Raw genomic sequence first — 23,727 nt, 5'->3', positions numbered from 1 at the left:
CTATGGCAGGGGTCTGCCTGACCCCCAGTTCTCTGATCTCTGCACTACCACCCCTGCTTCCTTCTCCAAGTTGACTTCCCTGGCTTTCTCCTCTGGACATCCAAACATGCCCAAGCATCTCCAGGATTAGAAAAATCAAAGAAAAGGGCACAACCGTCATCAGAGAGTTCATTCTCTTCTGGTTACAGTCCTGTCATTCTCCTTTCTTTTAATTAATTAAATTATTAATTCGTTATGAGATAGATTTTAATATGTTCTGACTTCGTGCCTTGGATCATTTTTGCTGTGTTGTCAATAGGAAATGATTCTCAAATTAATTCAAGCAACAGGATCATCTGAAGGAACTTAAAAAAAATACAGATCCAGGGCCCCATTTCAGACCTGAATTAGAATTCCACTGGCCACAACACATGTCTCTGTTTTGGTGGTGGAGGGGTGGTGGTGGTTGTGTGTGTGTGTGTTTGTGCCTGTTTGTTGATAACACAAGATCTACCTTCTTAGCAAATTTCAAGTATACAATACCAATAGTTTACCATAGTCACGTCGTTGTACATTAGATCTCCAGAACTTATTCATCTGATAACTGAAACTTGGTTCCCCTTGACCATCTCCCCATTTCTCCCTCCCCCAGGCCCTGCTCTTCTATTCCCATGAGTTTGACATTTTTAGATTCCACATATAAGTGAGATCATGCAGCATTTGTATTTCTGCATCTGGCTTATTTTAATTAGCATAATGTTCTCTCAGTTCATCTATGCTGTTACAAATGATAGAATTTTCCTTCTTCATTTTAGTTTTTTGGCCATGCCTCGTGGCTTATAGGATCTTAGTTTCCCAGCCAGGGATTGAACCCGTGTCCCCAGCTGTGGAAGTGCGGAGTCCTAGCCAATGAACAGCCAGGGAATTCCCAGAATTTCCCTTCTTTTTTTAAGGCTGAATAATATTCCATCGTATATATATGCACCATACTTTCTTTATCTGTTCACTGTTTGATGGACGTTTATGTTGTTTTTGTATCTTGGCTATTGTAAACAATGCTGCAATGAACATAAGAGAACAGATGTCTCTTCGAGATCCCGGTTTCACGTCCTTTGAATATTTACCCAGAATTGGGATGGTTGCATCATAAGGCAGTTCTGTTTTTAGTTTTTTGAGGAACCTCTGTATTGTTTTCCATAATTCTCCTTTAAAACCAAGCATCTTCAAGATACAGAACAGTGTGTAAAATATACCACAACTGTGTTTAAAGGGGGGATTCTTTTTTAACCTGTTTGTGCACAAGATATATATGGAAAGATACCCAAGAAACTGGTATTGTTGGTTCCCACGGGGAGAAGTGGATGGTCAGCTGCTGTCTCTCATGGAGCAGAGCCACCCAGCTGAGCCCAGTCAAGGTCAACCAACCCTCAGCAGATTCACAGATGTATGAACAATAATAAATAATTATTGTTTAGAAGTAATAGAAATAAGTAAATCTTGAGAGTACTGTGTATCTCACCATTTTACTGTAATAATTCCCTGCTTATATATTTATTCAAGTAAGCTACAGTGGTAAGAGTCAGGCTCTGGAGCCAGACTGCTTGGGTTTGAATCCCAGCTCTGGTGCTGTCCAGCTGAGTACCGTGCTCTGGTCACCTAACGGCTCTGTGCCTGAGCCTTCTCATCTGTAAAGTGGGAATTACAGGGCTTCCCTGGTGGCGCAGTGGTTGAGAGTCCGCCTGCCGATGCCGGGGACATGGGTTCGTGTCCCGGTCCGGGAAGATCCCACATGCCGCGGAGCGGCTGGGCCCGTGAGCCATGGCCTCTGAGCCTGCGCGTCCGGAGCCTGTGCTCCACAACGGGAGAGGCCACAACAATGAGAGACCCATGTATAGCATAAAAAAAAAAAAAAAAAAAAAAGTGGGAATTACAATAGAGCCAACCTCAAAGGGCTCAGTGTTTTATAATATACATTTAAAACTGTGTAACTATTAACATAAAATGTGTTTATACATATACAGCCAAAAATCATGTGGTAAAATGCCGGTTGGTATTGTGCTGTATTTGGGGTACATCACTATTACATAAAATTAAGAAAAGGAAGGAAATGTGCTCAGTACAAGTCTGTCCCGAGCCCTTAGGAAGAGGGCAGTGTTACGTTCATGCGACTGATCAGTGGCTCCAGGACTAGCCTCGCCCAAGGCTGGCAAGAGCAGAGATGTTCATGTTATCTCCATGAGCCCACAGGTCTTCCCGTCTGTGTAGCACCTGCCCATTCCAGGAACTGTAAGATATTACAAAATCATTCAAAATGTCTCTGCCAGAAGTTTAGGCTGAAAATTCGTCTTGGGAGAAGACGGATTGTGAGGAATCAGTTTCTTTTCTTAACTATTAATTCTGCTTTTACTCCAAACTCCATCAAATCTAAAAAGTCTTTGGTCAACCTTTTAAGGCTTTGCTAATATCATAATGATGAGAGAGAGTTATCAGGCTTCCAAAAATCTAAGCATGAAGTACTAAAAGGGAAATCTGGACTCTCAGTCACAGGGGAAGAATATTTTGTGGCTTCTAAATTTAAGCATTTTAAAGGTGCTGAAGGTATGAAATGTTATACCTCTACGAGCCAAACAGAATTTAACAACTTTTTCACCTTCATAAACGTGTGTGTAAGGTAAGAAATATATCTTTAAGAACTACTGATAATATTTTTTGAGAAATTTTTAGATATATTTGAAAAATGTCCAAAGCAAAGAAAAGCAGAGACATTTGGATAAAAAGAATGATAAGAGCATCAATGAGAACTGAAAAAGGTGACAGTATGCCCCACACCGCTCTCTTCTAGTTTCCCACAGCTCTGGTGAGTTCTATAGTGGAATATTAGGTCTGAGCTAAACCAGAGGCTGAAGGCCAAGGTCTGTACTTCCTAGTTCTGTCTCTGCTGTTTACTTCCTGCAGAACCCTGTGCATTATCTCATAGGAAAATAGAAATAAAGGCTTAAATGAGCTAGTTACAAAGCAGGTTTAAATAATAAAAATAATTATGATGCAGAGATAATACTCATATATATCTACACACATGAAGAGTTGTAAACATGCAATCTTTGTGCTAAAAGAGACTTCGGTCCAGTCTCTGGTTTAACAGAGGAGGAAACCAAAGCACAGAAAGGTCAAGTGACTTGCCCAAGGTCACACAGTAAATTAGTGCTGTTGGAGATTAGAACATAGGTCTCCTGATGCCATTCCAGGATGCTTTGCCCTCTAGTACCTGGACTGCAACGTACGTGGCACAGCTAGGTCAATGTCAAGTCTGAAAATGGAAAATAAATAGATATGGTTGAAGAATAATTATTTGTATACATTCTTCTTATGAAAAGTAGGGACAGATCATTTTTTTTCTCTCCTTGATAAGGGTAGAAGGGCAAGGAAATTAGTATAGATTTTAAAGGTTAAATGATAGTAAAAATAATAATAGATATTAAATAGTATGTAATTTAGTAATAATAATAGTAGTTAATAAAACACACTAAATATCATGGTGCCAGGCCCTGTGCTTATTACTTCACTTTTTCCTCGTGACATCCCTATGAGATTGAAACTATTCTTATCTCTATTTCAGCAAAGAGAAAACAGTTTTATGAAAATTTTCCAGTGAAGTGGTGGGTGGTTGGATGAGCTCTATTTTATAACCTCACTTTAACGGACACTGACAGGTGGGAGGCCATTCCAAGAACAGAAGCCAGGGATTTAAAACCTGTCACGGCAGAGGGAGCTGAAGGACCCCTTTTTGAATGTTCCTGCTAAGTTAAATGCATTTATACACTCATTTAATCCTCTCAGCAACCGTAAGACCTCGTTACTAAGGTTTTATCGGCTCCTTTTTATAGATGTAGAAACTAAGCAAAGAGAGATCAAGTACCTTGATGGAGGTGGAGACAGGATTCGAACTTATTTCTGTTTACTTTTGATTTCATGCTTCTGACCACCATGCTCTGCTTGCTCCTGAGCGTCAATTCTGTCATCCGTAAAGCAGAGTTTATAACACCCATCATAAGATTTGAGAGAGGATTATACCGCACAGTGCCAAGTAAGTGAAGGAGCGATAGCTATTAGCTGCTATGGGAACACTATTTTTGTGGAGATGAGGTGGGAAAGGAAGCTTTGCTGGAAGCGTAGAACTTAGAACTTGGAGTTTTCCTAGGAATGTTGGCTAATTGTGTTTTTCTCAATTCTTAATGCTAAAATTCTCCATACCTCCTTGCAGTTTTCCTTCTGCATACATTACTGAAATACGTATGAAACTCCAAGATGCAAATTCAGCTTTCTTATGAAAACCATTACCAGTGAAAACACTTTATCAGACTGATGAAGAGGAGAGTTAAAATCAAAACAGCAGGCTACTCCCAAAGGGCTGTTCCTGTCGACCCTGGGGCTCTGAAAGAAAATAATTAAAGCGGGGCCTGTGCAAGGTTCCCACAGAGACTTATGAACAGAAACTTAAATACCTCAGCGATCCTGCCTCTGTTTAATCACTCCGTTGTCAGTGACCTCCACAGTGGAAAATCTGAGAGGGGAGTGTTCTGGGTGCTCAAAGTAGCAGAGACACCAAGGCAAGAAAGTGAGAAGCCTCACTCTTGCAGAGGCACTTGGACACTTGTACACACATCAGAAGTAACAGTTCTTGAATTGAATTAAAAGGTCAAGCTGTGAGGGACCGAGACCTGACCGGCCACAAATATTGTAATACGTTGTCTGTCCCTATTAGCGTTTCTTGTCTCAATCTGGACCACAGATTCTTCCGCCACTCATATATATACTCAGACACATGCTTAACTTTCCAAAACAGAACAGTTTGCCAAAACAGAACTCCAGGACATTTCTTGTTTAAAACAGTATTCATTTCTTAGAATTGCTACTAATCAAAGCCAATGGTGACTTAATGTCTTACTGCCACAGTGAGATGTTTCTGAATTCAGTCTATAGGGCATTCACAGTGTGGAAAACAGAAAGCCTTCAACTCCAACCCAGACTGTCACAGTACAGGTAGTTTGTTTTCATTCAGAGAACTGACCTTAAGCTTCGTAGTATCAAATCCTTTCTATTTTTCCCCCCGTTTTTCTATTTTTCAAAATTTGTTCCAGATAATGCTTACATGATAACCAGTATAAATAACCAGTCACCCAGCTGAAGGACTTCCCACAAGGGAATGTGGAAATAAGGGTACAGGGACACTGCTTGCTTGCTTTTCTGAAATGATTTTACAGATGTACCTAAATCCAGCTTTTGTGCTCAAAGACAAGACACACGCACAGCGCTCACCCACAGCGAAATTCACCAACCCATCCAAGTAAGTTCCCACTAAGGCTGAGATCCTTACTGTGAAGAAAAGGGAGACAAGGGAAGGACTTAGGTCAGATTCCTCAGATATCCCCAGAAGCCAACTTCTTCAGCTTTGGCCGAGTGGATGTACAGTCAGCTCTCCCTATCCACAGATGCCGAACCCATAGATCCAGAGCGCTCACTGTACGATACCATTTTGTATAAGGGACTTGAGCATGGTGGGGCCCTGGAACCAATCCTCCACGAATACTGGGGATGAGTGTAGTTACGTGGTCATCTTAAATCCTTTCACAGATGTTTAGTGTAAAGTGGTTATCAATTTCCTCTGGAGACCAACTGGCACATAGAGTCTCTGGGACTCAAACTGGCGCACTGGTAAAAGAAGCCCTCATGAAAACGGATGGGCAGCAATTCCGCTCCTAGCTACACACTGGAAGACTTGACCACAGGGACTCAAACACACACTTGTACACAGACGATCATAGCAGCCTTAATCACAATAGCCGAAACGTCGAAACAACTCAAATGCCCATCAGATGATGACTAGACAATCAAAATGTGCCAGACACAACATGTCACACATATTGTATGATTCCACTTAAATGAAATACCCAGAATATGCTAAGTCCATAGAGACAGGAAGCAGATTAATGATAGCCAGGGCCTGGGCAGGGGGCGGGGTACTGGGTATAAAATTTCCTTTTAGGGTGACGAAGATTATTTGGAGCAAGGTAGAAGTGATCGTTGCACAACATGTGAATGTACTAAATGCCACTGAATTGTACACTTTAAAACAGTTAATTTTGTGTTATGTGAATTTTAGCTCAATTTTTTTAAAAAAAGGCCAGGGAATGAGATACAGATCCCACCAGAGAGGAAGAAACTTTGCTGTTACTACTTGTCCGTTGTCCCCAGCCCAGAGCCTCTCTGCCCCCATCAATGATCTCTGTAGTTGGTATGGGTATGCAGCACTGTTACCGAACCAGTTTTGTTTTAACCTACACAGCGCAAGCAAAAACACAGCAAAGAGAGGGTTTATTGGCAAGGTGGCCAAGTCAGGAGACAGGAGAACAAGTCTTAGATCTGCCTCCACAAAGGCAAGGGGCTTGGGTATTTATGGGATGAAGAATACAGAAGCAGGGGGAGCATAGGGAAAGGTAATTGGAAAAAGGTACAGTAATCGTCATTCTGCGTGGGTGTAACTAAGCTATAGACCTCTGCACGTTCAAAAGTGGAGGCCCTTAGCACCATCTGAGGGTGGAGTTTGCAGTCCTCTGACATCAAAAGGTCACCCGGTGGACACTTGTGTATGCCCAGTTGGAGGGTTGGTGGTCCTAACCAGTCTTAACTAGCTCTGCCTGAACTAGGCACAGCTAACTCCAAGTTCCTGGAAAACAGTTCAGGCAAACATTTATCGCTTAGGCTATGCTCCACTTGGAGAACCCACAAGTCTTAAAAAAAACCTTGATTAGCGAAGGCAGGTGAAATGGATTTGACTAATGATTACCCTTGGTTTCAACTGCATTGGAAGTTGAGAAATCTCCTTGCTACTGCTTGTTTAGCCCATCAGTGTGCTTCCAGTCAGCTGCCAACCTAGCCTCGCGCTCGCCTCTCACATCTGAAGATGGCTTCTGCCCTTCGTTGCTCTTCTCAGGGAGGGTTTGCCACTACCCATTAGACCATAACTGGTGAGGCCTTGGAATGCTGCCTTTACATGAGGACCACGTGCTCATCCTCACTTTGCTCCGGAACTTCAGGGGACCAGGGAGTTAAAGGACATGGGAGGATTTTAAGGTGTCCTTCTTGTTGCCAGAGGTGTCTGACCTATATACAGGTGGTTTTCCTGAACCAAGAAAACACTGTCAGATTCGAGGATATGAAAATTAGATTGTTGTCTTAGCCTGGGTCACCCAGAAAGCAGGGCCTGAGACAAACGCACATGTGCATGTCGGTTATCATTTGGGAACTGATCCCAGGGAGGGGTGAAGAAGGGCGGAGTGGAACTAGGAACCAGGGAAGAGGGAAAGCCAACGTAAGCATGCGTTATCAAGTTGGCCCCTGCAACAGGGGACTACTGCTTGACCTTGCCTGAACTTTCTGAGGAGCCTCCTGCAATGTGTCATCTCGGAGCTACCAGCCCCAATTACAATAGGGGGAAATATTTGTGCATTGATACCTGTCCCCGTTTGATGAAGGGCGGCTCCATCATGCTCGCATTTCTGAACTGCACACTCATGAGTGTCCTGCAGGTCACTGTAGGATCTCACACGCTGGCATCAGAGAAACCCAGGCAGGAAAGGACAAGTGTGTTTGCAGTATTAGTCTGCTTGGAGGCCTGTCTGGAAGCTGTTTGAGTAGTGGCAGCTGGAGCAAGGTGTGGGGCTCATGGGATCTGCACTGGCATGAGGTATAAGTGCTGCAGAGGTATCGGGAGAGCGTTACACTTAAAGAAACAAACATCTGGAATGCCCGCCACAGCATCTGTGAATGGCTGGCGTACTCTGGCATGTGTTTCTGCAGTTCTTCATACCCACCCACCGGACAGCCATCACCAGATAAGCTCTGCCTGGAACCTCCCTTCAAGCCTCAGGTATTGACTGAGCATCTGTGTGACAGGCAGTGTGCTAGGAGCTGGGCATGCAGCAGTGAGTAAGACCACAGCATCCTTGCTCTGAAGAAGCTTATATTCTAGTGGACAGAGACAGACAATATAAACTACAAAATATCAGAGAAGTAAGTTCAGGAAACTGAAAATAGGGTGGTGCGATGGGGCTTGAATGGCCAGCTTACCTTGTTACTTTGAAAGGTCAGACAGGTGGGTAGTTTGGCTTCTGGTTCCTGTTTCCAATAGCTCTGTGACTCAGTCACATTTTAAAAAAAATCCATTTCAATCACTTAGTCAGACACAGTTGCACAATTTTAAGGTCTAACATTTTAAAACAATTTCATGATTCATAAGATCTTATGACACATAACTAATACCAACAGTGTCTTCTTCGGCAAAATGTGAGAGTCATTCTTAATTTATTGTTCTCCCTTGTATGCCACACACACATACACACACACGTGTCACGTCAGCTGTACTTCCTGACACTTCTCAAACCCACTCTCCCTTTACATCCTCTCCATCCCCATAGCATGTGTGGTCCAGGCCTTCACCACCCCTTGTCCAGGCTCTGTGGCAGCTTCCTGATGACTGTCCAAGTTTTGCTTTGCTCTGCAGCCCCATTGTCTGGTATCTAGAAGAATCTTCCTCTTTTTAACTTTTTTCCTTTTTTTAACTTTTACCCATCGGTCCTGGTTATGCCCTCTGGAGTTTCAGTGAATAACTACACGCATTTAACCACACAACTGCCCTCCCAATGAATGAATAGAAGGACACAACACTCCCCACTTGTCTTCTCTCCAGCCTGCATCTCCCCTGTTCCTCACTTTTCTCATTGCATCATCACTTCCTGACCCTTCTTCCTCCTGGTGACCCATATCTGAACGTACTTTGATTTATTGTTATTTTTAAAATGTACTAAATTGTGGTCTGAACAAAGCACAGTGGTTCTATTTCCTCTTTTGAACTAATTCTCTGTTTTAAAAATATATATTATAGAGTGCCTCTCTGAGTTTTGACAAATAAATACGCCTGTGTAGCCACCAGTCTGGTCAAGGTAGAGAACGTTCCCGTCACTCAAGAAAGCTTTCTCTTGCCCTTTTTTAGCCCACACCTACCAACAGTAGCAACCACTATTCTGATTTCTCCCCCTGTAGATTAGTTCTGCTTATACAAGAATTTCACATAAATAGAATCACAAAGAACGTACTCTTCTGTGACTGGCTTCTTTCAGTCAACATGATGTAATTGAGATTCATCCCTGTTGTTGCATGTGTTGGTAGTTTGTTCCTTCCTATTGTTGAGTAGTATTGCCTTGAATGGATATGCCACAGTTGTTTATCCATTCTCCTGTTGATGGTCATCTGGGCTGTTTTCAGTTTGGGGCTATAATGAATATAGTTTCTATACACAAGCTGTTTTGTTGACATTTGTTTTTATTTATCTTTCTTTTTTTTTTTTTTTTTGCGGTACGCGGACCTCTCACTGTTGTGGCCTCTCCCGTTGTGGAGCACAGGCTCCGGTCGCGCAGGCTCAGCGGCCATGGCTCACGGGCCCAGCTGCTCCGCGGCATGTGGGATCTTCCCGGGCTGGGGCACGAACCTGTGTCCCCTGCACCGGCAGGCGGACTCTCAACCACTGCGCCACCAGGGAAGCCCTGGGACCTGCCTTCTTAACAGAGTCACTGAATTCGGGGGGGGGTCATTGACCTCGGCAACATCCCAGCCACACCTTGCTCTTTGCTGACCCCATGCAAGTGCTATCCTAGCCTACTTTTACCGTAAACTGAATGCTCTATTAGCCCCACTTCACAAATTAGATAACTTAGGTTCAGAGAGACAAGAATATAAAACAGTAAATCACAGTGTCAAGATTCAAATCCAGTCTCCTGCCTCCAAAACCAGTAACGTCTCATAGGCTGTCTCATTGCCTTTCTAGGTAGGTAGTTCCCTGTCCAAGCAGCGTGCCATCAGAGGTGGGAGGGCTGTCAGAGCAAAGTTATTCAAGGCCCTTCAAAGTACTAGTTTAATTATAATTGTAATCATAATTCTGCCCAATGACTGGGAATATAATATCAACCTCTAAAAGAGAGAGAGAGAGAGACAGAGAGAGAGAGAAAACAAAGTAGAAAGTGTTGTATTACTAACAACATAACTCACAGCCTGTCCACTTTTTTTTTTTAAGATTTTTTTATTATTTATTTACTTATTTTATTTATTTTTGGCTGCATCAGGTCCTAGCTGCAGCATGTGGGCTCTTGGTTGCGGTGCACGGGCTTCTCTCTAGTTGTGGTGTGCAGGTTTTCTCTTCTCTAGTTGTGGCGCACAGGCTTCAGGGCGCATGGGCTCTGTAGTTGTGGCACTTGAGTTCCAGAGTGCATGGGCTCTGTAGTTGGTGGCATGCAGGCTCTCTAGTTGAGACGCGTGAGCTCAGTAGTTGTAGCACACAGGCTTAGCTGCCCCGCAGCATGTGGGATCTTAGTTCCCTGATCAGGGATTGAACCCGCATCCCCTGCATTGTAAAGCAGATTCTTTACCACTGGGCCACCAGGGAAGTCCCCTGATTCATTCTTACCAGCAAGAATTGTGCCACTAAGTCGGCCTCTATTCCCATTATCTGATAAAGATGAAAGCCCATCTCCAAGATGAGATATCTTGGAAAAGAAATAGAACCACAAAACTCTGGTTTGCTGGAAGTAAACCAGATAGAACCTGACTTTTGCTGCTTTGCCCAGTTCACTGAATTTATAAAACAAAAATAAAAGTTAAGCCTTAGAAGGAAGGAGGGAGGAAATACAAAGAGAGAAAAGATTCAAAGCTGCATCTGTGAGACTCCCCTAAGCTTCCCTAAATTTTTTCCTAAACGAAGAAGAACCATGAGGGGTTTATTTGTGTATTAATCAGAATTCTTTCAGTTGCAAGTAACAGAAACCCAACTCCAGCAGTTTAAGGGAAAAAATAAATGGATATTGGTAGGCTCACAAGACTGGTAAGAGTAGATAGCGTCAGGTATGGCTGCATCTAGTTAAGGCAGCAATTCTCAAAGTGTGGTCTGGGGATCTTGGGGAGTCACGGAGACCCTTTGAGATCTGCAAGGTCAAAACCATTTTCATAACAATACTATGATATAGTCTTAGTCCCTTCCACTGTCAGCACCTTGAGGCAATAGGGTTATTTTTCTCTCGCTGGGGAGGAGAGAGGATCCAATTTCATTTTCTAATTAGAGTTTGAGTCCAAGTCACGTTCCCTTTTCCACTTGTTCTCTCACAAGTGTACAGTGGAGTTTTCCAGGGGTTACGTGACATGTGATATCAAGCAGATAGAATGCAGAAGTAGACAGTAGAGTCCAACTGCTCTTCTAGTAAACTGACCATTAAGGAGATTTTCAAATATGTAAAACAATGTCATGCTTCTCAGCAATTTTTTTGTTTGAGAAAATGTAATTATTTTTCATAAAAATACATTAGTTATTTTAACCAGTAATGGATTTATTGTTACTTTTAAATGAATTAATATTTTAATGTTCTTTTCTAATTTTCAAATACAGTAAATATTGATAAATATAATACACATAAATAAAATTTCTTTGGAGTCCTCAATAAAAAAAAAAAAAATCAAGCCTTTCTTCCATGCCTAGCAATCTATTTCTGTGAGTCTGTCTTTATGCCCCGAACCTCTGGATGGCAGAGTTCCAGGCCATCATTCTGCTGTTTTGACAGCTTTTCAGTTGTGCCCCCACGTACTGGAAAGCTGGCGAGCTATGCGCAGTGGCTTGGTCTTAGAACTGTAAACATTTTCAATGTGATGAGGCATTTATAAACTGGAAGTACAGCTAGGGTCCAGTGCTTCCAGGAATAATGTGTATAACCCAGAGGCTCTTTTTTTTTTTTTTTAATAACCCAAATTTATTTTAAAAACTCAATAACCTACACATTCAGGAAACTCAACAAACTCCAAGTAAAATAAATGCAAAAAGAGCCACAATTATATACATCACATTAAAAATACTGAAATCCGGGCTTCCCTGGTGGCGCAGTGGTTGAGAGTCCGCCTGCCGATGCAGGGGACACAGGTTCATGCCCCAGTCCGGGAGGATCCCACATGCCGCGGAGCGGCTGGGCCCAGGAGCCATGGCCACTGAGCCTGCGTGTCCGGAGCCTGTGCTCTGCAACGGGAGAGGCCACAACAGTGAGAGGCCTGTGTACTGCAAAAAACAAACAAACAAACAAACAAACAAACAAAAAAACCTGAAATCCAAAACAAAAATATAATCTTGAAAACAGCAAGAGAATAACCACTTGTCACTTATAAAACTCAGAGGCTCTTAATAGGATACGTTGCGGATTTCTCCTGCTCTTGCCTCTGGGTGGGATCACGTGAATTTTTATGAGTTTACCCATGAGTCATGAGCATGAGACTGTTACACAGACAAATTTGGATCTTCATCTAGATTGATAAATTCTATAAAACCCACCCTACCACAGTTTCAGAAGGTAGTTTTGTAGAAGGCATTCCTAGACATTTTGTAAAACTCATTAGCCCTGATGTGGTGGAATCAACGTATCCCTACATTACACATATCTATATAACACCGAAAAAAGGATGGAAATAATTCTAGAATAAAATACAGTTGATGAGGTAAAAAGCCTTTAACTTTTATTCATTCACTCCCCAATCATTTTTTGATCACCTGTTACGTGACAGGAACTCTTGCTTGCTAAACATACAGAAATGATAAACACACTCCCTTCTTTCAAGGGGGCTCATATTTAACGGGAGAAACAAACCTATGTGCAAATAATGGTAATCCAGTCACTATGATGCCAAAGGTCCTTTGGGAGCACAGAGGAAGAGTGGATTAGCTGGGAGGCTAAGGGTGGACATCACAAATGAGGCTGCGTTTGAACTTGGTCTGGAAAGACGTGTAGGTGTTTGTCAGGCAGAAAGGTTACTGTGGGATTCCAGGTAGAGGAACTCCACATACAAAGACAAAGACTGTGGTGAGGAATGGTAAGTTTGGAAAATAGCAAGTCATTTAGCTCTATTTAGGACCTAAATTTCGAACAATTGCAGTGAGAAAAACTGAAAGCCTTCTGCAAATCATACACACACACACTCTGATGCTAAAATTATGTATCCACAGTAGATCTAGGTAGAGCAGCATGGGTCATGGAAATAGGGCCAGAAATAGACTGAGACCAAAAAAAAAAAAAAGGATAATCTGTACTCAAGTAGTCTAACATATGATCCCAGTGACTCTGGACTATGGGTTTTCCCTAAATCCTGTGGGAAATGAATGGATGTTAATATTAGAGTCACAGAATATACTATTCATTTATAGATAAAATAGTTATGTTGCATACATTAACTCTAAAATAATTATTAGTTCAGTTATTCTCAGCAAATACCTTTGTTATAATGGCCTAAAACAAACATCCCCTTCAAGTATTGATAAGGAGAGGTGCAAAAAGTGAGTGGAGCACACTGATATTTGCCTTGTGGATAGAGAGGCCCCTATAAGATGGTGTCTGCAAAAGATCTGGCACAAGATAAGCACTTAATAAATGGTAGCTCAATGGTGACGAAGGGGCATATAAAAATAACAAGTGAAAATTCACAAGGCAGCCCAGGAAAGCGTTGAGCTTGCTGTCTGGGGTTTCAAGGAGGCCGGAATCCATTCAGGAAAGTTGAAAATCCAGGTCTGCGTACCTGCACATCAGAATCCACATCTATTCTATCTGTGTGGCACCAGAAGCCCAAGCTAAGAAATTAAAATGGAAGTAGTATAGGAACATTGAAAACACTGGGGTTCAGTAGATGCAAATGTCGAGCTGCTCTGTAAAGAATTTGCAGCTTGCTTCCCTGGTGGCGCAGTGGTTGAGAGTCCGCCTGCCGATGCGGGGGACACGGGTTCGTGCCCCGGTCCGGGAAGATCCCACATGCCGCGGAGCGGCTGGGCCCGTGAGCCATGGCCGCTGAGCCTGCGCGTCCAGAGCCTGTGCTCTGCAACGGGAGAGGCCACAACAGTGAGAGGCCCGCGTACTGCAAAAAAAAAAAAAAAAAAAAAAAAAAAAGAGAATTTGCAGCTCTAGGTTCATAGGACCTCCTCAGGAGGGGATAAGAACAAAAAACCTTTTCAAGGGATGAGCTCATAATCAAAGAATTCACAGAAAGAGACAAACCACCATAGAGGAAAATTAAGAGGCATAAGAGCAGGAAATAGTACAGTGGCCTAAAAATGACTTGAGGACAAGAGGTTTGAGAAAGTATTGCAAACAAATACTTCTATAACTTCTACCCACATACTAAACTTAATTGAAACCTGTTAAGAACAATAAAAGGTAATTCCATCTGTAAATTCTTGTCAGCCTCTTTTGTGCTTCGATCTTGATTTGTGGACTAAATCAGATATCAAATTCAAAATGTAATTTGATACCAATCTGGCCAAAACCTACTCAGTTTGGTCAAAACCAGTCTTTTAAAGTTAGGTCAAAAGTTATCTTGGGGACTTCCCTGGTGACGCAGTGTTTAAGAATCCGCCTGCCAATGCAGGGGACAAGGGTTCGATCCCTGGTTCAGGAAGATCCCTCATGCCTCGTGCACAACTACTGAGCCCACGAGCCACAACTACTGAAGCCCGTGTGCCTAGAGCCCGTGCTCCACAAGAGAAGCCACCGCAATGAGAAGCCCATGCATCACAACGAAGAGTAGCCCCCACTCACTGCAACTAGAGAAAGCCTGCGCACAGCAACAAAGACCCAACGCAGCCAAAAATAAATATATAAATAAATAAAATTTAAAAAATAAAATAAAATAAAAGTTATCTTGGAAAAGGCAGAGAGATAGAAGATGCCAGAGTCAAGTTAAAACAGGCACCTCATTTTGCCCAGTGAATTAAACCAGCTCTGAAATTGTCATAAGTAATTTTATCTATTCAAATTTCAGCTGGTGGGTCCATTTGGTTTAAGTGTAGACTTCTTAGCCACTTACTTCGTTAATAAGAGATGTCAGAATCTCGACAAAAACTCAAAAAAATTTTTTTTGTATCTTACTGCTTCATTAGAACAACATTCCAAAATGGCTTTACATGATTTTTTTTTTTTTTGACCTGTGGAATTTCTAACTCTTTCTGTGACTGCCAAACTTTAGTGGGTTGACTAACCCGATAATGACACTGAAGCAAGGGCCTCAAATTCCTGTGTGTCCACCCAGAACTCTCCTGGATTAGCAGGTGCTGAATTAAGGGGCTTTTTGGATGAATACAATTTAAGGAGTGATAGATAATTTAAAGGAGTGATGATAGATAATTTCCATTTTATTATTAAAGGAGTGGTAGATAATTTCCATCTTATTATTTGATATATAAGGACATTCAAAATAAATATCTACTACTGCCCTAATTTTATTTTTAAAAGAATATTTTGACACCAAAATAAGGAAGAACATAATATCAGAAAAAAGAGCAAAGTCCTCAAATTTGTATAAAGGTAGATTTATTAAAATATATATTATAGCACCTTGTTTTCTCCATTTTGCCATGAACTAGTAAAATACTGGTCATGGTTTCAGATTGTGAGATAATAGAAAAAATATGTATTGATCTCTGCCTCCAGTTACTAACACAGAGCTCCTGAAGCCCTTGTAATTTCCTGGGTAGGAGTTTCTTTTATTCTAGCGAGGCGACTCTGGATGGCTCCTGATTGAGGACTGGTCACTGGGAAAGACCAAGCTATGACTAGAAGCTTAAAATTTCCAGCCCTGCCCTCCACTTTCTTGAGACGGGAGAAGGACTGGCAATGATGCCTCCATAAAAGTTCCAATAATGTGGGACTCAGAGAGCTTCCTGGTAGATGAATACATCCACACTGGAAGGGTAACATATCCCAGCTCCATGGAGATAGAAGCGCCTGCTCTTGGGATCCTTCCAGACCTAGTTCTATGTGCCTCTTCATCTGGCTGTTCATTTGTATCCTGCATCATATCCTGGTAAACTGGTAAACATAAGTAAGTGAGCGTCTGTGAGCTGCTCTAGCAAATTAATCAAACCCAAGGAGGGGGCATGGCCACTTCTGAATTATAGCCAATGGGTCAGAAGCACAGGTGACAGCCTGGGACTAGCAACTGGCATCTGAAGTGGGGTGGGGGAAGTCCTGTGGCACTGAGCCCTTAACCTGTGGGATGTGATGCTATCTCCAGGAAGACAGTGTCAGAATTGAGTTAAATTGTAGGACATCCAGATGACGTCATGGAGAATTGTTTTGTGTGGGGAAAACACCCATATATTTGGTCACCAGAAGTGAAGTGTTCTTGCGTGAGTAGTAAAAGAGAAAAACTCACAGGACATAGACTGAACTGTAGCATTTTCCAATACACAGATTCAGTGCTCTTCACTTGGGGATGCAGGGTACGTGTCCTCATAGCTGTGATACCAAAGCAGGGGTTGCATAACTCTAGAATCCCTGTCAACTTAGACTCACATTCAACATTAACATGGCAGACTCTACACCTCCTGACCTATCTTTCTCACTAGACTGACTATAAAACTATTGGAGTTTAGAGGATTCTTTATGGTTTCCATAGAGCTAACATACATATGCATTCTCTCCTTCAATCTAAGGAAGAAAGAAAAGAAAAGAGAAAAAGAAAAAAGAAAAAGAACCCTACTTCAAGAAGATCTGATCTTATCACAATCTTGCAAACGAAGAAACCGAAATTCAGAGCAGTCATTCATTTACTCATTCATATGCTCATATAGTCAACAAATATTTATTCCACGTCTCCAGGCCCTGTAGCATCCTGTTAGCTCCTGATGATGTTACGATGAATAAAAAATCATCTACATTCTTGACTTACTTAAGATATATGGGTAGTTAGCGGCAGAGCTAAGACTGAAGCCCAGGTACTTTGACCGCAAATTTTGTGCTCTCTCTAGCAAGCCATGCTACCCATTGTATCTCTCTCTTCAGTGGAAATAGTTCTACTACAGACACACAACCTGCTCCCTCCCATAGAGTCCGAGCTCTGCATCTTGGCCAGATTGAGATGTGTGGCACTCTGGATTGGCTCCCATATTCAAACCAATATTCTTTAGACACTTGTTCAACATTTACTTAAGATAACTGAGCTCTGCAAAGGGGCTGGGGTAAAGATTAAGAATGGGGAGGAGGACCACTAGAAGCAGTAACCCAATCAGCAAAATAAAAGGAGATTCAAAGACCAGGTATTGTTATTTGAACATGAACATACTTACAGGCCCTTAATCTCCTCCCACCATCCCAAGCAGCTTATCAAAATAGTCTTTCCAAACATTTGTAGTTCTCTCCCTGAATGAAGATCCAATTAGTGTAATTTTCTCCACTTCCTTATATTCTAGTGATGCCTTAGTTTAACTCCTTGGTTGCCCACCCTTTAATCTTCCTCTGCACCCACTTCTTGTTTGAAACAATCTTTGTTCGGCACTTTGCCGAAACATATTCTCATTGTGCACCACCCAATTCAAGACCCATCCTTTCCAAGGAGACCTCTTTGATGCACCCAGAACATTGCATTTTCCCAGCTTGATCTCCACACATCTCAGCATCTGGTGTCCATATATTCCAGGATTATATCCAAGCCTGCACCCAGCAGTATGTGATTGGACTGACAGGTGTCCTGGTCACATGGTTGTCAGAATTTTGAATATCACTCTTACATATATTGCTGGGTTGTAAATACTCTTCTTCCATGTTTGTCAGACTGAGACATGTTACAGGGCAGAGGCAATTTATAAATAGATATAAATGTATAGATACAGATAATTGTAATATGTTTAATGCAGTGCCAAGTGATGGATCATTATATATTCGTTCATGACAGTTTTGAAGTTAAGAGGAAAAGAGAAATACCATCTTTAACCCTTCGCTTACAACTCCTCTCTACACTCTGTTTAATGGGATGTTTAAACTCTTCTATTTTTTCTGAAATAGAAAATAATTGGTGCTGTACTGAAAATATGTTAGGTCTGTCTTGAAAAATGTCTTGAAAAGTTCAATAGACAACATTTGAGAAATGCATTATCAAGTTCATGCAAGGTGGTTTTAGGTGAAGGCTTCTCTAAAGTGAACAAGACCCTCTTTCAATAGCAGTGCAAGCTCCTCTGTGAGGGAATTGTACAGTACTTTAACCACTCATTGCATTGTGGCCTCCACAGCTTTGTCAGAGGCATTGAGAGAAAAATACTTGTTATCAATCCATCACAAGGTATAGGAGTTCTGCAATATGTTAAGACATCTTAACTAAATCATCAAGTCCATGTGACTCTAGGTGATGTGAGCTCTCATGTAAGTTCCTAGACTTCACCCTAATGGACACTGAATAGCCACACACAAGATAGTCCTAACTCTTGTGAAATGTACAGTATTCATCCTCAAAAATGCTACACACAAACGGGGTAACCAACAAATATTTATTGAATAAAATTGAAGAATTGAATGAATGGAATTGGACTCTGTAGCCAGGGGTTGCTACCATCCTCAAATGATAATGAGATTAAATGATGAGAATTGTACTTTCTAATCCTAGCACTGGTCCTGGGGAAAGAGATCTTGGGTCCTGTGGATTGTCAGTAATTTATGCTTCTCTTTAAGACTTTCCACTTCACTTATTTCAAGATAGAATTAAAGCCTACCAGCATGTAAATTTCAGTAAGTAGGTTAATTTGGAGACAAAGATTCTGCATAGCAGCCATTCTAAAAAAGCCATCAACTATTCACAGTAGCCAAGACATGGAAACAACCTAAACGTCCCTTGACAGGTGAATGGATAAAGAAGGTGTGGTACATATATACAATGGAATACTACTCAGCCATAAAAAAGAATGAAATAATGCCATTTGCAGCAACGTGGATGGACCTAAAGATTATCATACCAAATGAAATAAGTCAGAAAGAGAAAGACAAATACCATATAATATCACTTACATGTGGAATCTAAACTATGACCCAAATGAACTTATCTACGAAACAGAAACAGACTCACAGACATAGAGAACAGACTTGTGGTTGCCAAGGGAAAGGGGGGTGGGGGAGGGATGGATTGGGAGTTTGGGATTAGCAGATGCAAACTATTATATATAGAATGGATTAAAAATAAGGTCCTACTGTATGACACAGGGAATTATATTCAGTACCCTGTGATAAACCACAATGAAAAAGAATATGAAAAAGTATGTATATATATATATGTGTGTGTGTGTGTGTGTGTGTGTGTGTGTGTGTGTGCGCGTATGTATATATATATATGTATAACTGAATCACTTTGCTGTACAGGAGAAATTAACACAACATTGTAAATCAACTATACTACAATAAAATACATTTTTTTTAAAAAGGCATCAACTCAGTTTCCTGCATGAAAGCCATATTTATTTGTTCAATCCCTTCATTCCCTGTTAATTCCTTTTCTCTTTTCCTAGTTGAATAACAATTAGCAGAAGGTAAGATATCAAAATCCCTTCTACCCTGTCCCCAACCAAAGTAACAGGAATCCTGAGTCACAGCACTTTGGCCCACATACTAAATTTGATTTTTTCTCTATTTTCCAAAGAAGTAGATGCTTTCTGCAGAGAGAGTGGCTGGGAGAGGCATGAGCTCTTGAATGAAACCCTGTGTCTCCTAAAGAATCTTCACGGGCCAACTGAAATTATGCACAGAGGCAGCTGGTTTCTGAAAGCTGCATACAGCACCTTCCTTGGAACATAAATCTTTGCAGCCTGTGTAAATAGGAAAGAGACACCAGATGTGGGAGAGGGGTGCAGAAGGATGGGTGAAAGGACATTAGAACTGAACCTGACCTTTCTGCTTGCTCCAAAGGATGAGAAGGCCCTAATGCTGCAAAGATTTATTTGCACTAACAAACTCTTATTTCAAAATGCAATTACCCATAGGATGATTAAGCCTACAGCACTGGAGATTGCATTACACTCAATTAAGTCCTCTGAAATCAGAGTCATTATTTGGGGGCAAGGGGAAAAAGATGCACATTCCAGTTACAAGGGGATGGAAAAGAAAATGATCTAGGGCAGTGTTCCCCAAATCTGCTGCATAAGATTCATCAGAAAGGCTTCTTAAAAACAGATTCCCTTTTCTCCTCCCCACTTCACACCAGCTCTGAATCAGGAAAGACTGATGTGGGGTCCAGGAATAAATATTTTTAAGCTTCCTGGGTCATCTGATGCTGCCAGCCCAGGAATGAGAACTGGGGAACCATAGGTCTTGGAGGCTGGTTTGTTGCCCAGACCAAACTTCAGTCTGATCTTCAGCTGGACAGACATTAAACTTGATGTTGCACTAGGGCTGATTGGGACCGATCCACTTACAAAGTTCACAAGAAACATATGTATAAACCAGAAAGCCAGCTCACTAATTACAAGGAGGGATAATCCTTCTCAGAGTTCAAAGTGTCCATGTTTGCCATGCAGAACACCTGGACAACCACACTCTCAATCAGATGAATGTCTGTTATTGATATATGAAATCAGATCAAAGGGATGCTCCCAATGGCATTTTCATTCAGGCTGCAGAAGCGAAGCAATAATCCTTGTACTAAATGCCCCAGACCAGATCTCCTTAACCTTGGCCAGAGCTGGAGAAATGCTGCCAAATTCTTGCCCTCAGACATATTTTTCTAGATTCTGTAGCTCCTAAGAGCAAACCCAGGAAAGGTTCTGCTGTCCATCATGCTTGGGCAACTTGCCTCCTCAAGGGCAGCTTTTCCAACCTTGCTGGGAGCAGTGTTGTGCCACCCCTAGTGGGCATGACCAGACACTTCCTGAGATGTTGCTTCTTATTGTGTTTTATAAAATAGTGTGTAGTTTACATAAAAATAAAACTTAAAAAAAAAGTTATCCACGTGCAAAACTGTAGGTGATGAAAATGGTTTTTTTTTCATTTTTTGTTAATTGATTTACAATGAAAATGATTCTGATGGTCATCCAGATTTTGCTAAAATCTTTTCTTTTGTTTTTAATATGTTTATTCTCCCTTCAAATAGCACACAAATATTTTTACTAAATTTCCATTTTCTTTGTTGAAACTGCATTCCATTCATGCATCTCTGGTCACCTATGTCATATTCCATGTGTTCACATCACTAGTACTTGGTGACTCCTTGACAGGTAAACTTATTCTCTAACCTTCTGCTCTGATCTGACACAATCTTGTGAACTTACATCCTAGTGGGGGGAAGACTTGTAATAAATATATCTTAAGAATCAAAAAATAAGAAAGTGTGAGTGCTTTGAAGAAACTAAACTAGAGTGAGAGATAAAAAGAGGTAGAAAGACTGGAGCTGGGAATTAGTCAAGGAAGACTTCTCTGCAGATGTGACATTTATATTGAGAGCCAGAACCTCATAATTACACTCTCAAAGCATATTTATTTACAAAGTCACACAAAGCCTTATATCTCCATCATAAATACTGACATCATTCAACTAAAGGAGTCAGTTCACGGTTTTGTAAAATTTGTTATAAACAGCTAATGGGAAAAATACATGTCTAGATAGTTTGAAAACTCTTCCACTACTAAACACAAGGAATACTGGATAAAAAATAACAAATATTTATAAATACACTATTTTAAAATGAAATATATATTTTAAATTAAGAGACAAGCTCACAATAAGGTAAGAGAAATCATCAGTTACCAAAAATAATGAGGGAAGTGAAAACCAGTAAGGTCAACATGAGCCTTGAAGCTTCAGCTGCTGCAGGGAAGGAGTTTGGATACTAATCCCTGTGTAGGAACAGGAGATAAAGCCTTAAGCCCTAGAGACAAGAAGTTGGAACTGAAACTGCAACATGAAGCCAGGATGAAGCAGTGTAGAATTTTAAAATAATTTTTTTAAAAATCCATTAGCTTTGGATAGGAGTTTAAAAAAAATAAAAAAGATATCTCTGAGGATTTATAGCCACATAACCATCTGGTGTTGAAATTCATGCCATGGGCAAGATGTAGGAAACTTTAAATTGAGATAATAGCATAAAAAGTAGTGTTTAGCTGGTGATACTCCTGGAGTACCTTACAAAAGTAAAAGCAACACCTCTCTTGAACATCCCCTTAATGTGTCTCTGTAGGGATTTCAAGAGATTAAATTCCAATGAGGCCAAGTTCATTGTCTAAAACTGTGAAACATATGAGGAAACAATAATGTGAGAAAGAGTCAGCAAACAATACAGAAGACAGAATTAGAATTTTAAACATTATAATTCTTGAATAGAAATGATCTTTAAAAGGACTTAAAGGATTAACTATATAAAGAAGGTCTTAAGGAGAAAGTATAAGGTTCTCTGAAAAGAAATTCAGGCTGACCTTGAAAAGAGAACTAAATAGAACTTTGCGAAATAAAAAGTAGGGCAGTAAAAGCTAAAACTTGTTGGAGGTGAAAGTATTTGCATATTACATATCTAACAAGGAACTTGTATCAGGAATATGTAAAGAACCCTCTAAATAAATTATTGATACATATAACAATTTGGATGGATCTCTAAGACATTATACTGAGTGAAAAAAAAAACTGTCTCAAAGGATTACAAACTGTACAGTTCCATTTATATAAAATTTTCAAAATGACAAAATTATAGAGATGATGGACAACAGATCAGTGGATGTCCAGAGTTAAGAGAAGGTGGAAGGGGCGTGTGTGATTATAAAAAGGTAACATGGGGGAGTTCCTTTGTGGTGACGGAACAATGCTGTATGTTAACTGTAGTGGTGGTTATATGAATCTACACTTGTGATAAATGTCATATATTTATACATAAATACCTTAAAATATGATTATATGCCAAAACTTGCAAAATCTGTTCTTTAGTTGATAGTATTGTGCCAATCAACTCCTTAGGTTCTATAATGCACTCTAGTTATTTAATAGGTCACCACTGGGGGAAGCTGAACATAGGTATACGTGAACTCTCTGTACTATTTTTGCAACTTATAATTCTATAATTATTTTAAAATGAAAATTATTTCAAATTTTAAAACTATGCAATATGTATTCATTTTAGAGCTCAATGGACATGTTAACAACAAACAAGTCACAGAAAAAAGAGAACTGTTGATCTAGAAGATTGATCTGAGGAAATCACCCAAAGCCCATCAACCCAGGAAGGTAAAGAGATGAAAAACACAAAAACATTGAGACATAGAGGACAAAACGAGGTGTTCCACATATGCTAATAGGAGTTGAAGATAGAAAAAACAGAGAAAATATAGGAAAGAGGCTATTTGAATAGATCATGGTGAGAAGTTTATAAAATTGAAGAAAGATATGAATCTGCAGATTCAAGAAGCCCAACAATTTGCAAACTGTGTAAATAACAATAAACTCATCCTCAGACATATTATAATGAAACTACAGAATACCAAAGGAAAAGAGATTTTTAAAAACAACAAGCATGCTTAGTTTTATCTGTTGCTAATCACCAATTTCTTTTCATTGAAAAACCAACTGACTGGTGCTTCTCTTGTACTTACATTTGAAATCTGCTATCCAAATACACTGATACCTAAGAATGTCTAGAGTTTATTACTTTGGAGAAAAAATTAAAAACACTCTGCACTGCCTAAACTTTTGTGCAATCTCAGTAGTAAGAGCTGAGTAAATATGACAGGCACATGATCCTTGCTGGCCAAGAACCAACCAACAAACTGTAAGTCTGCCTTAATTTCACTCAAGTCGTTTTCACTGCTGTAAACAGCGAATAAATCAAACCCACCCTTCCTCACAGCCTGGTCTGCAGCATGATGACAGCTCAGTATAAACACCCTT

At 40.7% G+C, this 23,727-nt stretch overlaps 1 long non-coding RNA gene across 4 annotated transcripts in view; it reads left to right on the top strand.

Annotated features, from left to right (window-relative positions):
- LOC109548284 (uncharacterized) overlaps positions 1-23,727 on the top strand; it is a 58,391-nt gene that overhangs the window by 13,998 nt on the left and 20,666 nt on the right. For all 4 annotated transcript variants that reach the window (XR_004522810.2, XR_012327270.1, XR_004522809.2 and 1 more), the window contains exon 2: positions 22,964-23,067. This is a non-coding gene — a long non-coding RNA (uncharacterized lncRNA). The remainder of the gene's footprint in view (positions 1-22,963; positions 23,068-23,727) is intronic.

The sequence above is a fragment of the Tursiops truncatus genome, chromosome 17 (genome assembly GCF_011762595.2).
Source record: "Tursiops truncatus isolate mTurTru1 chromosome 17, mTurTru1.mat.Y, whole genome shotgun sequence".
Lineage (NCBI taxonomy): Eukaryota > Metazoa > Chordata > Mammalia > Artiodactyla > Delphinidae > Tursiops > Tursiops truncatus.
Note: the sequence above shows the minus strand (reverse complement) of the source record. Positions and strands in the feature narration are given on the sequence as shown.